This window comes from Schistocerca serialis, chromosome 5, assembly GCF_023864345.2.
Source record: "Schistocerca serialis cubense isolate TAMUIC-IGC-003099 chromosome 5, iqSchSeri2.2, whole genome shotgun sequence".
In the NCBI taxonomy this organism is placed as follows: Eukaryota; Metazoa; Arthropoda; class Insecta; order Orthoptera; family Acrididae; genus Schistocerca; species Schistocerca serialis.
Genome location: NC_064642.1, coordinates 267,702,109 through 267,714,094, shown reverse-complemented (window position 1 = coordinate 267,714,094; position 11,986 = coordinate 267,702,109). Strand labels below are relative to the sequence as shown.

The 11,986-nt window shown below is 38.7% G+C and overlaps 1 non-coding gene across 1 annotated transcript; it reads left to right on the top strand.

The window, feature by feature from the left end:
- The first annotated feature begins 1,705 nt into the window (after positions 1 to 1,705).
- Positions 1,706 to 1,780, top strand: Trnas-cga (transfer RNA serine (anticodon CGA)). Its single transcript has one exon. It is a non-coding gene; the product is annotated as a tRNA-Ser (tRNA).
- Positions 1,781 to 11,986: the final 10,206 nt, after the last annotated feature.

The following is an 11,986-nucleotide window of genomic DNA, read 5'->3' as shown; positions in this document are numbered from 1 at the left end:
TGAAGAGCTACAGAATCCGAATGATGCTCATTTCATACATGTGTCTAATTTTTATTTGTTACAGACATACAACTTTTAGAATGTGAAAAATAATAAATACTCACAGAACACGTTAAGGAAAAGCAAACGATTAAGTACAAAATTGAATTTCATAAATTCCACCACGACTTCAATTCTCTTGGCAACACCACGTGTAGTCCTTCTAAGGTCATATTGGCGTTTTTTTTTATGAGGAAGCACAATTCGTAACTTGAACGATCAAGTCGTCTTTTTTGTTTATTTTTTCTTTGTACACTTCGCCTTTCAACCATCTCCTCAGGTAAAAAATCTACGGGGCCTAAGGCCGAGAACCTTGGTGACCGTTTGTAGCGATCAATGTTTTCAAAAATGTTAGGGTTAGATGTGTCGCCCAACAACTAGAATGTGCATGGCCCAGTCATGCTGGAAGAACATCCTTGTAGCCAAAGTAGCATCGTCCAATTATGCTGCCATCTCGTTTTCAAGGAACTCTTAGATATTGGCGCCCTATTAAGTGATGTGATAACACAACCGGCCCAGTCAAACCACAGCATTAAATTACAGAGTAGTTTTCTTAAAAATGTGTCTCCACAGTAGCTTGTAGGTTTTTGTCTGGCCGCCGGTTTGAGTTGCTAATGTTAATGACACTGCAATGACTGAAAGGAGCTTCATCAGTAACCAGTATTAGTAGGATTATTTGATAATTTACAGCTATCCAGATATCTAGTTTCTTCTTCACATCAAAGGTGTTAGATTCACTGTAATCATATGCAACGAGGAGATGCCTACGAAATGTCTATCACACTCTTCTATCTGGAATGCCTAGAGGTATAGAAATCGTGCATGTCCGTCTCGAATGACAATGCTCTGCCAACTGGACCTTTGCACCATCCACACTCCATTTGCATGTCGAGATGATATATGACTGCTGGTCACTGAACAAGTGTCACACAATTTGGTGAAAACACGAGTACACACTCTACAGTCTAGAACCCTGCAGTAATAAAATCCTTTACTGCGTTCTCTGCGAGCAGTGATAGTGCTTTTGTTACAAAACTAGTGCACAAATATCAAATCAGCATACATATCAACTGTAAACAAGAGTGACATGCTTAAACGATGCAGTAGAACTGACCAAAAAGTCGCAACCACAGTCGAAAAACGTAATTATGTAAATTGAAACCGAAGTTCATAACTCGACAAGTTGAACTTTGAAACAAACATGACACTCGATAAATAAACCCAAAGCAACTGGAGTACGAACACGCAAAATGAAATCTTAACCCTATAACCCACTGTGTCTCCGTTTCCAACAACATTTCAGCTCATGTTATACGGACCGCTTTATTCAAATTAGTCCATATCACCACATCCTGAATCACCCCGTATTCGCCTCAACAATTGTTCTGGTGGCAATAGGCTTAAATAGAGTAAAAGATGTCAACTATGAAACTGCTCAGTAATTCTATTTCGGCCGTATGCAGTTTTCATCGTACCTTCAGCACCAGTCACGGTTCCAACTTAAGTCTTTACAAGCTTAAAATTGCATCACTTGCCTCTGACGGACATGGTAGCAGGGCATTCTAGAAGCTCTCCTGCGAACCTCGCAGGAGAGCTTCTGTAAAGTTTGGAAGGTAGGAGACGAGGTACTGGCAGAAGTAAAGCTGTGAGTACCGGGCGTGAGTCGTGCTTCGATAGCTCAGTTGGTAGAGCACTTGCCCGCGAAAGGCAAAGGTCCCGAGTTCGAGTCTCGGTCGGGCACACAGTTATAATCTGCCAGGAAGTTTCGTATCAGCGCACACTCCGCTGCAGAGTGAAAATCTCACTTTGGAATTCAAATCATTTTTTATTGATCAATGGCCAGAACAAAGATTAAAAAACAAGAACTCAACTAGATATAACAAGAAAAACTGTATCTTGAAAGACCATCTAGGAGACGGCTAGGCTGTGTAGTAACACATTGTTGCATAATTACGTAGGCTTCTGCGGCCAGAGTCAGTCGGCATTAAAGTTTTCTGGGTATGGCACCGCGTCATATTGTATAAAACTACTGCTGCAGAAAACCTACGTTTCGGCCACGGTTGCAACTGCTGTCTAGGTCTACTGTAGACCCAAAAAAAGGTCGCTGCAACCGTGACCGAAAAGTTGGTTTTCTTCAGCAGTAGTTTTACACATTATGACGCAGTACCATAACCAGAAAACTTTTATGTCGACATTGTCCCATTTTACGGCAGAAATTATAACAAATCACATCATGTTGCAGCAACAATGTAACAAAATTCCGTTTTATAGAAAAAAATGTAACACCACTGTTACAGTGAAATTATAGTAAATTACCCCAACGTTAAAGCAAAAATTGTAAGAAATTGACTATATACAGGTAAAATTTATTAGTATGAGTGACTATCCTGAATTTTGTACTGAGCGTAAGTGGACATCTTGGATGCTAAGCTTAAAATATGTAACCTACTTGTAGCATGACACCACGGAAAAGCCAGTGGGAGCTGAGAGATCTGGTAATCATGCAGGCTGTACTGGCAACGGAATGTTCATTAAGGATGGAAAAGAGACACCGTGGTTTAATAACAAAATTAGGAAAACCCATTGAACGCAGACATTGTTGCACTCTCGGGTCAAAACTGAATGTGGAAACAGGACCGACTGCGGACTTCCAGTGCAGAGCCGAGTGGAGAGTCTGAATCAGAGGCTCATATGGTTGTGCCATCGTGTAGGCTGCAGATTCCTCGACTTGGCGCCATTGGGTGGTTGGGATTCGGATTCCGCTGAATAGGTCAGGAGTCCACTACACGCAGAAGGCGGCTACACGGGTGGCAGGGGCTGTGTGGCGTGGACTGGGCGGTTTTTTAGATTAGAGCGTCTGGGGGAAACACAAAAATGACTTCATCCTGAAAAAAATGTAGGTCGAACACAGGACGAACGTAGATCCAGGGACTATCGGTAGGACAGTTAGAAATTGTCGTAGCTGTGTTGGGAAAGCACCAGAGCTCCAAGCGCTAATAGAAAGCACTGATGCTCAAATGGTTATAGGCACTGAAAGCTGGCTAAAGCCGGAGATAAGTTCAGCCGAAATTTTTGTGAAGAACCTAACGGTGTTCAGAAAGGATAGACTAAATACAGCTGACTCTGGTGTGTTTGTTGCTGCTAGCAGTAGTTTATCTTGCAACGAAATTGAAGTAAATGGTTCCTGTGAGTTAGTATTTGCACAGGTTGTTCTTGGCAACCGGAATAAAATAATAATTGGACCCTTTTACTGACCTCCCAACTCAGATGATACAACTACTGAAAAGTCCAAAGAAAACCTGAGTTTACTGTCACACGCGTACCCGACTGATATTGCTATAGTTGGTGGTGACTTTAATTTACCCTCGATACGTTGGCGAAAATAAGCGTTTAAATCAGGAGGTATGCATAAAACATCATCCGAAACTGAGCTAAATGCATTATCTGAAAATTATTTCGAGCAGTTAGTTCATGAGCCCACGTGAATAGTAAACGGTCGAGAAAACACACTTGACCTCTTAGCAACAAATAATCCTCAGTTAATAACGAACATCAAAACGGATACAGGGAAGCGGATAAATATTCACTTGAAGCCTTCCTGGGAAACAGTCTCCACGCTTCCAAAATTAACAATGTAAGAGTAGGCCAGAAGTGGTGTGAATTTAAGAAAAAGTATCGAAAGCAACACAAAACTTTATACCATAAATTAACAAACGACGTAGCGGATCCCCCTAGGTACACAAAACGGGTCAGAACACTGTTGCAGAAACAACAAAGAAAGCATGTCAAATTTAAACGAACGCAAAATCTCCAAGATTGGCCATGTTTTACAAGAGATCGAAATTTAGCGCGGACTTCAATACGAGATGCTTACAATAGTTTCCACAACGAAACTTTGTCTCGAAGCCTGGCAGATAATACAAAGTGGTTTTGGTCGTATGTAAAGTATACTAGCGGCAAGACACAATCGATATCTTCTCTGTCCGTTAGCAATGTACATACTATCAACGACAATGCTGCCAAAGCAGAGTTACTAAACACAGCCTTCTGAAATTCCTACACCAAAGAAGACGAACTAAATATTCCACAATTCGAATCAAGCACAACGACCAACTTGAGTAACTTAGAAGTAGATATCTTCGGGGTAGTGAAGCGACTAAGATCACTTAATAAAAGCAAGTCTTCCGGTCAAGACTGGATACTAGTTAGGTTCCTTTCAGAGTATGCTGACTCAATAGCTCCATACTTAACAATCATATACAGCCGTTCGCACGACGAAAGATCGCTGCCCTAAGACTGGAGAAAGTTGCACAGGTCACGCCAGTATTCAAGAAAGGTAGTAGGAGTAATCCACCAAATTACAGGCCCATATCATTAACGTCGATATGCAGTAGGATTTTGGAACATATGTCCGAACATTATGAATTACGTCAAAGAGAACACATAGTCAACACGGATTTAGAAAACATCGTTCTTGTGAAACACAACTAGCTCTTTACACACGCGAAGTGTTGAGTACTATTGAGAACGGATTTCAAGTTGATTCTGTGTTCATACATTTAGGCTACAGAAAGCTTTTGACACTGTACCACACAAGCGGGCTTGTAGTCAAATTGCGTGCTTATGGAATATTGTCTCAGTTATGTAACTGCATTCGTGATTTCCTGTGAGAGAGGTCACAGTTCGTAGTAATTGACGGAAAGTCATAAAACAAAAAAAAAACTGATTTTTGGCGTTCCTCTAGGTGGTGTTATAAGTCCTCTGTTGTCCCTTATCTATATAAACGATTCAGGAGACAGTCTGAGCAGCTCTCTTAGATTGTTTGCAGATAATGGCATCGTTTATCGTCTATTAAAGTCATCAGAAGATCACAACAAATTGCAAAACACTGTAGAAAAGATATCTATATAGTAGGGAAAATTGGGAATTGATCCTAAATAATGAAAAATGTGAGATTATCCGCATGAGTGCCAAAAGGAATCCGGTAAACTTGCGTTGCACGATAAATCATTCAACTAAATACAGAGAAAACTTCGTAAAAGTTCCTGCACCTATAAAATGATAAATAAGCGAAACATACAACTTCCATTGCCTCACCTTTGTGAAGGATCTTGCCAAGAGCCCAAGAAAATTCTGGTACTATGTAAAATCACTATGCAAGTCGAAGGATTCTATCCAGTCACTTGTCGACCAGTCTGGTGTGGCAATAGAAGACAGTTGCAACTTTCACATTATAAAGAAACTATTCACATAGGAGGGTCGTACGGGCATACCATCTTTTGACCCCTGCACGAACTCTCGTATGGAGGCCATAGAAATAGGCTTACCTGGAGATGAACAGCAACTCAAAAAATTGTGATGTATCTTACTGAGATATCGTTTGTTTCTTACTGAGATCATATGCATTGTGATACCTCGATTTCCAATCGTTTGCATAGGAACCCAGAAGCACTATATGTGTAGGTCTCTTAAAACTCTTTTGCTACCCTACATTGTTTTCGCTGAAATAAGAAAATATAAAAAAAATTGTCATCTTTCGTAGAACTTCTATTTGTTCGACTGATTTACCTCTTTCGTTATGAAAGAAAAGTTGTTGCTGTTATGTTACTGTACACATAAGCAATAAATCAAATAATTAAATGAAATAATTTTACTCGACTGTGCATTTTAAATCAACTGACATACAAACGTAATTTTTAACTAAATTATCTTTAGGGGTCACGTCATGAAAGAAATGAGCGTAGTTTAATATAATACGTGATGCATTCGGTTTCCATCTGTTTGGTCTCGTGGTTGAATCGGCATATGACATTTTCCACAGTTTATTTAAGAATTGTGCAATTTCAAGATAGTTCTCACAGATTAAATTCTTCATTTTCATAGCAAAAAAGTTAATTTTGCTTATGCCACATAGCATCAGACACAGGAGGCAACATATTATCACACATTTTGCTTTACAGTGCATTTTAACTAGTGCCCCTTCTATATCACGATGTTATGGCTGACGTTAACTGACAGAACATACTTTAACTATACAAATATTGATGATGTTGCAAATTATTAAGTCTGAACAAAACAGTTTCATTTAAAACGGTATATTTCTTTAGGATACAGATTTGGCACTTAACTGAAAAAACGAACTTCAAGGAGATCCTATATACACAAAACATACTTCATGAAAATACCAAGGAATACTATACTAAACGTTACAAACATTTTTCCTTTTTTACAATAGATGTATTAAAGCACATGAAATTCTTTTTTTCTAGATGTATTAAAGCACATGAAATTCTTTCTTTCTATAGAATTTATACTGCCTGAATATGAGAGGGGAAGAAAAAGAGAGGAACCAATATAATAAAGAAAAACCAACAAAGTGACGAGAGAAGATGTATGTTTATCGTTGGAGTAGTAAACGCAAGATATGATTTATACATTTTCAAACCGGCTTGCTTGTATCATGTACCCAATCAAAGTATCTCAGAATTCAGCATAGTCATTCTGTAACTGATGGAAGTTTTACGTAATATTTTGGAATATGGTGTAAGGAAAAAGTGAAATCTGCGCGTTTGTTCAACAAATACATGATCAACGGTTAGACGGTTTTTTCGTGTAGTCCTATTGTGATGTTGCCACAGTTGTTGAAAGTGAACTATAGTGTAGGTGGTACAGCAATTAACTACTTTAATTTGGGAATATTATGTGGCCGAACTGAGTCCTGTACCAAAATTGGTGGCCACTAGGATAAACCGACCAATGGATCCATTAGCTGAATTATTTAGAAAATCGGAGATGGACGATCCCTGTTGTATTCTGCCATGTAGGTGAATTTACAAGCAAACAACATGCGACGTCTAAAAACCAGTATGCACTGTGCACATAATTTATCGCAAATTTCTCAACTATCAAAAAAACGAGATGCAATACTTACAGAACTTGACATTATAACGATATAGCAGGATGCGATATCTACAATACAGAAAGCTATTGTGTCAAGGATGGCTGAATTTTTGACAAAGCACGATGCTTTGGCGAAGTAACTATAAGATACCGACGTCAAAATTTGTACACGTAGGCATACCTGAAGCTATGCACACACTATCAGTGAAACTGAGTGAAGCTAAAAAGAAACAAACTGTTCTATCATTCCATCGATAACTGTTCAGCAGTTGTCTCATAAAGTAGACGCTATTTTTGCTGAGCAAGAGAAATTTTTAAGTGATAAATTCGAATCATAAATACAGTAGATAGTAACAAATTTTGCTGCTTGAGCATCTGAAAAGGATGCACGACTCTAGTACCGGTAGTTAGCTAGTGTGAAAAATACAAGAAGCGATTGGTATAATTTCTAACAAGGTCACTCTGGAAGCTAGTCATTCAGACGGTCAAACTGAGGTCGAGTTGCGTAAAGCAACAGGAAAAAACAAGTAAGGTACATCACTAGGAAAACAGGCTGTTAGTGGGCAATTGGACAGAGTTAAGAAGGAATCAGCGGAAAGCGATGGTATAAGATGATAAATCAGTTGGAGAAGGTTATAAGAGCCGTTTTATTCAGGAATCTACGTCACACAATACGCAGCGCATGGAAGCGGAGCAATCAACTTGTGATACTACAACCCAGTGCCTTACACTTTTCATCTACTTGACTTCTTGAGTCAATAACCATTTATTGTAAATATATGTATCAATGAATGTTGGCAGAAATTAATGTTTTTGAAAATGTAATGTATCTTAATAGGATAAGTAAGATTTTTTCGTGTCAAATCGTTGTAGTAAACACGCTGGTCGTGCAAGAGAAGCCTTTTTTGTACAAAGCGCAGAGATTATCTTTCATGTAACAATAACATCGTGGCTGTAAGTGCAGGGAATTGTAAAGGTTTACGGCAGAGAACTAGCTGTAAAGCATCTGTGGTTTGGAACAGACCTATGTGTTGGCGGTCAAATTCAAGACTGTTTTGCGTCGAGACTGTTGTTGCAATATGTGGCCAGGAATATTTTAAGTGGGCGAGCAAGTATGTGGTGACAGCAGTTGACCGTAAGAAGATTTTAAAGTAATGAAGAATATTGTGTGGTTTTAAATTTATTCAAGTTGTTCACTAATCAAGAAGAGCCTGTTAGCAGTAATGAACCTTGAAACACGTATGTAACGTAGCAGCGATGGCGAGGCATTGCAGCGTCTCTGACCAGAGAGTATGCGCTCGACCGCGCGAGTGTTGCGAGCAGTTCGCTAGTTGTCGCTATGCAGTCGAGTACTCTGTCAGTAGTCGTCGCCAGTCAGTAGCTCTGTTCAGTGGCGTGCAGTACGCTAGTAGTCGTCATGCAGAGCGGTCGGTCAGTGGTAGCAGCCCAGTGCGGTTGTGTGATGTGGTCTGTCGGCAACACTGGTCAAGATGCTGAATGAGGTATACTGTTAATTAAGATAATCATCGGATAATGTAAAGTTTATTTATTGTAATTAATTTTCAACAAGTGCCCCCAATAATAATTTTGATTTCAAAAGCGATTTTACATAAAATTTTTATTTAATTGAAGTAACTATTTCGTTCCACTTCCCTTAAAGAAAAGTTTCAGTTTTCAGTTAAATCACAAAAAAAAAAATTATTTGCAATGCAATTCCTCCAACCCGTGCGCAAGAATAAGAGCAGAAATTTGACTAGCAGTTACAATGAGGTAAGGATTTAATTCTGATTTTTGCACAGGGCCAAAGACCGATGTTTCGGTTTAATTGAATTATTATTGTCACTGAGATTTTCTCATCACTGAATTGACTTTCATTATTTTTGTGAGGAACTTATACTTGGGTCAGATTGCGATTCTCATTTTTTTATTGTCATTAAATTTAATTGCTAGGGAGGTTACGTTTGGCTCCCATTCATTTATAATTTCTGTCCTTTTTTTAAAATTTCAGTGGAGAGGTTACACTTAGCGCAATGTCCATTTCCATTTCTAAATAATATTGTCACATTTTTTAAATTTTTGTGGGGAGGTTACACTTGGCGACACCCAGTCCAGGATCGTATTTCGTTGAGAGTCTTTTGAACAACAGTCAGATATCTGCTCTTATTTGCTTAGATATAATTAGGATTTGGCGCAACGCTTTTACTAATCTTGTGACTTTCTTTCTACAGGTCAACGGCAATTTGTTGCTTTGTTGTATTTGTGTGTTGCTTTTGCATTGTGCTTATTTATTTTGTGAATAATTTTGACTATTGTTAAAATGCCGCGAAAGACTGTGAATAGTGTATCGCGAAGTATTTTGAATGAAACTACCGACTCAAACAACTTTACCGATAGGACATGTGACACGCAGTGTAATGATGACAATCCTGCGTTCACTAACAATCAGTGCATTCCAACCACTAATGATGACTTTTACCTTAATGATGAACAAACGAACTCAATTGTCTCGTCTGTTAATTTGACGACAATTGATGACGCGGAGCGGTCTATAGTAATGAGCGCTGCCGAGCTTAACACACCCGATTTAGAAAATCCCAGTAATGTACAGACAAATTTTTCTAGTGAAAATGAACAGTGTACTGGAAGTACGACGGATTTATTTAATTCCGAAATAGGGACTGACAGTGTATGTTTGACTGACAAACCTTTTTGTGAATCTCAGAATAACCAAATGGTTACGGAAAGCGAGACAATTCCAGATACACCACTAAACAACACGAGGAATAGAAATGATGATGTTGTGTCGAATCCAATTATGGCATTTTTGCTACAAATGAATAAACAACTTAATGAAAAACTGGATAACACTTCCAAACAACAGAGTGAAGATTTCAAACAACAACTTAACGAACAGGTCAAACAACTTAGGGAAGATAACAAACAGTTAAATGAGAAACTTGACAATAATGACGAAAATCTCAAACAGCTTAGTGAACAAATTAGAGCCGTTGCCGCGCAGTGCCATGACACTAAGGAACAGTTGCGCGTGGAAATTGAGGCTTGTTCACAAAAAAATAGCGAAGAAATTAAGTCTGTTGCGCAAGAATTAAGGGAAATGCAAACAGCCGCAACAGAAACACTCAGAGACGAAATTAGCGGAGTCGCTAAACAATGCTCTGCAAAAGCTACACAATTACGGGACGAGTTTAAAGCAATGACGGTAGATCTTTCGCGCACAGTGGACGCAAAGATAGACGCGAAATTCGAACAGCAGAACACTCAGATAAACGAGCGATTTAATCAGCACATACAAAACAGTGATACGCGTTTCCGCAGATTTATTCAAGATCAAAACAAAGTAAAACGACAAGTCGTGGAAACAATCACTGCACAAAGACAAGAGGACAAACGTAAAATGTTCGCGAAAGCGAAGACGTATGTAGACAATAATATTACTACAGTGTCCGACAAAATTAATACCATAGAACAATTGAACGCGGAATTACGGGATGAAATTTCTGATCTTAAATCAAAAACAGATACACACACAGTAAATATTCAAACAGTGACAGACAGATTCGAACAATTAGAACTAACACAGGATTGCGATGTCACCAAAGCTGATGTTAAAAAACTGAGCGAAACTACGCGTAAGTTGCAAAAACAGGTTAATGCGTCTGATTCTAAAACCGATGATCAGGTTAAAATACTGACTGAAAAATGTGATGAATTGGCCAGTCGTATTGATGTTATCGAAAATACTAATGACAATAAATCAGACGATACTGCACCGGTTTCATTTAACCAAACACCTGAATTTCAAAATTTACAGCAGACAATTAATGAGATCGATTCATCTAACAACACGTTACGTAGGAAGTTGTCAAGTTTACAACAAGAAGTAACAGAGATGAAAAGTATTTCAGATAATAACATACAACAGACGCCACTTTATGAACATTTGTCAGATACACGCAGCGCGTATAATTTGGGTAATCTACAGAGAGTACGGGACTTAGATTCCGATCAACCACAGTTCAATAGATTCTCTTACGATCCTGAACCTGTTCCATCACACAGAGATGATAATTTCGACTACAAACATTTTCTGTCAGTGAGAAAGTTTAAGGTTTTCAAAAACGATAGAACGCAGATTCACCCACTGGATTGGATTCAACAATTTAGCTTTGCTCTTCCACCGACTTGGCCTGTAACACACAAACTTGAATTTATTTGCAGTTTTTTGGAAGGCGAACCGGCAACTCGTATGAGACCGATCGCGAGGCAATGCTATTCAGTAGAAGAGTTTCAGAATGCTTTTCTGTCAGCGTATTGGTCGAAGACGACACAGCGCGGAATTAAAGACCAGTTAATTAGCTTACCAAATTATGAGAACACAAATTTTCCCAGTGTCACGCAATTTTTTGAGCACATGGTGCAACAAAACCAGTACCTAAGTGAACCGTACAGTGAATCCGCACTTATACAATTATACATTTCCAAATTACCACGGTCATTACGAGTGTCACATCTAACGGGGCAGCAAAAGGAAAACATTTCAGCATTCAGAGATCTTTTACAGCTCTTGGAAGTACAACAATCTGATTATTCTTTTGTAAACAAAAATTTTTCTTATAATAAGCAAGGTCAACAAAAGTACAGCAATTATGATCAGACACGTAATTTCAATAGGAAAGATAACAGACGCTTTAGGAACGACAACTACCAAAACTTTAATAACAGCCAAATTTCTAATTATCAATATCGTCAAAATTTTCAGCAACAGGAACCACACTTTAGTAACAATAGAGGTGTTTCACAACAACAACATCGAAACCAGCCGGTTAGCATACCTAACCAACAATGGAATGCACAAGGTCAACCAGGCTTTAATGTTTCGCCGCGTGCACGTATAGTCCCTGATACAAGAAATAGTAATGTACGGCAGCAAGGAAACAACTACGTACAAAGAAGACAGTATTTCAATTCCTATCGTAATGCACCGTATAGGAATGACTATTACGACAGACGTAAAAACGACGAGCAC